Genomic DNA, 4,923 nt, shown 5'->3' on the forward strand with positions numbered 1-4,923 from the left:
GTGGTAAGTATCTTCCATTTGCAGATGAAGGCTCAGAAAGTTAATGTAACTTACAAAAGGTCACACAGCCAGGAAATGGAAGGACATAGGCCTTGAAAGAAAGGTTGGTATGACCACAGGGATGGATCCCTTTTGTTTTACTGCCTATCATTCACCTGCTCAGGCCTTCCTCTGGTCCTTTCAGCTGTGCAGGTGCCACAGCATGACTAGAACAAGAGAGGACTTCCTCACAGGGAAGCATCTGGAGCAGACAACCTGGAAGCCAAGGCAAGTCAGGAAAGCTATTACTTGAGAGGCTGACTGTGAATACTTTAGGGCCTAGGACAAGAAATGAAATGTTACTGGAAAGGAAATTGAGGTGTGGAGTGCAGGGGTTGGACCATGTAGGCCCAAATCCAGGGACACTGGGTAAGTGTGCCTTTTGTGTAATGCCCAATGCATCTTGACAGAGTAGCAATAGCATCATAAAGGAGCTACACCAGCACTGACACCAGCTTGTCTCCAAAATGTGATTATTACTCAAGTGTTCCCTCCCACTGTCCTGCATGCCCCAATGCTCCTCTCTCCATCCTACTCTTATTTGTTTTGAAAATAACTATTTTACTAGCTTATCAAAATAATGCATGCAAATAACTTTAGACATTTATATAATACAGGAGGGCATATAAGAAAAAGCACAGTCACCTTCTCCACCCCACCCCCTTTCCAATTCCAATTTTCCACGTTTAGTACTTCTGTAAATTTCCAAATGCCCATGCCCTCCCATAGCTCTTACCAAACAGCACAAGCTGGATGTTGTCCCAGTATTTCTCTCCTGATTTTATTATCTCAGAAGGAATGGGAGGAGCTGAGCTTAAAGGTCCCAAAATATAAAGCCTTGGTGAATATGAAGAGACCGAGACCCTGAGAAAGCACACAAGGGTGTCTATCCAGCCCCCTTTGTTTAATTGATTTCCACGGGCAGATGGATGGTTTCTTCCCATTGTCTGGTGTGTATTGTATACTTTGCCAGCTCAAGGGGATGAGTCAGCGTCTCCCTCCTCCTTTATTTTCCATCCACTTCTACTGCAGCTCTCTACAATTTTGTTGACTTCTTTTAAGGCTAAGAGGAACCTCAAACACTATCTGAATTCAAAGACACATTTTTCCATCTCAGTAGCAGAAGTTTGTTCTGGGGTCTGGTTCTGCAATGACTTAGAAATTCCTTTGTCTACTGTCCTAAAGGACATGATGTGTGTATTCATTCATTCAACAACTATCTGCTAAGCATCCATGCTGTGCCAGGCACGCGCTCAGCATGCTGGACACAGTTTAATGCACAGATTAGTGTGTAGTCTGTGCCCTCATCTTGCTAATGGCCTAGAAGGAAAGTCAAATGAAAAGGCCACTACAAGGCAGTGTGGTGAGAGCTCGCACAAAAACAAGGTCCGTGGGAGCACTGGGAAGGGCATTGCCCCACTGACTGCGTGGTCAGGGACGGCCTTCCAGACCAGGGACACTGAGTTGAGTTTGAAAGGCCAAATCTGACCCCTGGCTGGTGTGGCTTAGTTGGTTCGGCATTGTTGCATGCACCCAAAAGTTTCTGGTTGGATTCCCAGTCAGGGCACATACCCAGGTTGCAGGCTTGATCCCTGGAGTGCAGGAGGCAGCTGATTGATGTTCCGCTCTCACATTGATGTTTCTATTTCCCTCTCCCTTTCTCTCTCTCTAAAAATCAATAAAAATAAAATCGTTAAAAAAATAAATACATAAAAATAAAGGCATCAGAGTTAGAGGGTCTCTGGAAAGCATCTGGAGGCACTAAGTGTGGTTGAAGCATTCTTCTTGTGATCAGAGTCCCAAAACTGCCGATGGATAGTCACAATATCTGGACAATATCTGTCAATTTTCTGGATTAGCAACCTAAATACTGATCTTTTTAGACAATGGCAGCTTCACCCCACCCGAGTTTGGTTGTTATAAATCAGTTTCCCCATTTAAGGGTGCTCTTTGCACCCAGATCTGCACGGAGCTAAATAAGCAACCCTGTCCCAGCAGCCAGCCCTCTCCTGGCTCTTTGTGTCTGCTTAAACTTCTGGCTCAGTTTTGCTGCTTCTGGGGACCCAGTTCCAAAATTTATTGCTCAGGTGCTTCCTTCCTCTCAGAAGGTCCTAAACACTCCAAGGTTCTGAAAGAGGAAATCAAAGGACTTCTCAGAGCTACATTCCCACTGCTTCACGGAGTTATATGAAGGACAAAGAAAACAGGACTGTAGGACACATGGAAATCCCCCAGAATTCCAGCCCATCTCCCCTGAAATTCCACGTTGGTGTTTCATCCTTTTATCTAAACACTTTGGTAGCTATTAAGCTAAGATTCATCCCAGAAAAATAATATTTAAAGGAATTAAGTCCCCCCCCTTTGTTTTTACTTTGATGGAAAACGAACATAATAGCACTGGACAGTAGAAAAGCAGAAATCAATGAGGAGAGGAACAATCCAGATCTAAAAAACTGAGAGATTGAGCCTGACCGGCGTGGCTCAGTGGTTGAGCGTTGACCTATGAACCAGGAGGTCACAGTTCGATTCCCAGTCAGGGCACCTGCCTGGGTTGCAGGCTCAATCCCCAGTGGGGGACATGCAGGAGGCAGCCAATCCATGATTCTCTCTCATCGTTGATGTTTCTGTCTCCCTCTCCCTCTGCCTTCCTCTCTGAAATCAATAAAAAATATATGTATATTTTTTTTAAAGTGAGAGATTGAAATATCACAAGTTTGCCCAAGATTAGTCCAGCCTTTAAAGAGAGAGAAGAGAAATGTGATGGAAAGAAGGCAGGAGAAAGAGGAGATAATAAAGACAACAGGAGAAGGAAGGAGTGACTGAGCTAAAGAGAAGGGCAGGGGTCTGGACAAGTGATTGGGAAGAAAAAATGCCAAAACTAGGATCATGCAAGTTGACAATTCTTTGGGAAATGTAAGTTAATAAATGTACTCAAAGGGGGCAAAGGAGACAAGAAGACAAGATAGCAAAGAATGGGAGATACCATAGTTGGTCCACAGCAAATCATTTTGGCTTTGGCTGATCATAAAAATGTTCAACCAAAGACCAATCAAATATGCTCTTCCTCTAATGTCTTCTATACACAACTTCTTCCAACTAACCCACAGCCTCAGCACAGCTGCTCCAGCAGGGAACACACTGTAACTGCAATAGGAGTCACCCTTCCTAACTTGTTTGGAGGGGAGTTGAGTTCTGGTTGTTTTCACAGATAAAATTAAATTTCCTCTGGACTGCTTTTATGATCTCCTTCTGAAGTTACTCCTCCACCCATCCCTGCCTCATTTTCTCAATTGAACAAAGAGTCCAATTATTCTCTATGTGTGGAAGAAGAGGACTACAGCAACTCTGAGAAGTCATTTCAGAATTAATTCATGGCATGAAAAATTCTCTACACACACACATATATGCACACTTACAAACTCATTCAATTTATACATCCACAAACCACCTCTGGGAGCCTCAACCTTGAAGACAGTATTTCACTAATAATTCAGTGAAAAGAAAAATTCAATTTTATCCTAGATGAGTACATGTATTTCCAAGCTATCTATTGGGTACACAACAGTGGCCCTTTTTCTGTGTATTTCATCACTACAGTGCCCAACAGGGAACGGTAGCTTAGCAGCTTAAAAATCAACTCACCGATGAGAGAAAGATCTGTTCAAATTCTTCACCAGGCATTGAGAAGTTTATCTTTTCCATGATATACACATACATATATCAGGGAGGGAATGTTCTACTCATGTGTGTCTCCTGGTAAAAACAGAAAGGAAAATATTACTGTGCCCTAAGAGTTTAGAATAAAGCCAATGAGAACACACTCAGGAATTTTTTGAAGCACCATTGGGGACTACTTACGGACTTTAATTGTAAGTAGTAAATTTGGAAAGCCATGTTACCCTAAAACTATTATTTACTTTTCTCCATGAGTTTGGGGAAGCATTGATTTGGAAATATAGATTTATTTGCCTGCTGAGTCTTTTGGAAAACATTTCCCGGTTCTCTTTATGATCCCATCCTATTCGTTCTGGCTTTATATGGAAGTTAATTTCTGTTGGCATTGCATCTATTCCTTCATCGAAGTCATGTGTAAGGTTCAACTACATTTTCTCTAGAGTTTTGTAAACACTCATACTGAGACTCTCTGGAGAACAAAGAACTTTAACTCCATATGGGGAAGGCTGGTTAGCAAGAATTGCAGGTCACTTTAGATAGAAATAGGGGGTTTTCCTTGGAGCTAGAAGGAACCAGTTAAACAAGAGCATGTTAAGGTATTCATCAGGGAAGAATTTTTTTTGTGCAATGCTTAACAAATTCTGAAACTGGCTACCAAGGAATACCTATTACGGGAGGTATTTCCAAGAATTGTCCATGGTATAGCACCCATTTCTTTTGAATTATTTAAGTACAGAGATGTTTATAATGATGAAATTCCTAAACTATAATAAAAATAGGACTCACAAAGCATCTTTACCATACCTGGTAGAGCTTTATTATAAAGCTTGAATGGGCAGTCTTCTTTTGTTCAACTAACATTTTTAACTTCCCAAGAAGGAATTCAGGTGAATTTTCTATCCCTTATCTACACTAATAAAAGAGAAACATGGTAATTAGCGTACGACCGCTACCCTTTTCATTGGCTAATCAGTGAGTATATGCAAATTAACTGTCAGCCAAGATGGCGGCCGGCAGCCAGGCACTGAAGCGAGCACGAGGCTTGCTTGCTGCAGACTCCAACGTTCCCCGCCTCACTTGCCGGCCTCTCAGCTGCAACTCTAAGCAACTATATACTATGTTGCAAATAAGAAGCTAAACAAAACACCAGAAACCGGCTTCCATTCAGCCGGGCTCGGACCGCAACATTGTATCTATGTTTTCAGCAGC

The sequence above is a fragment of the Myotis brandtii genome, unplaced genomic scaffold (genome assembly GCF_000412655.1).
Source record: "Myotis brandtii unplaced genomic scaffold, ASM41265v1 scaffold266, whole genome shotgun sequence".
Classification (NCBI taxonomy): domain Eukaryota; kingdom Metazoa; phylum Chordata; class Mammalia; order Chiroptera; family Vespertilionidae; genus Myotis; species Myotis brandtii.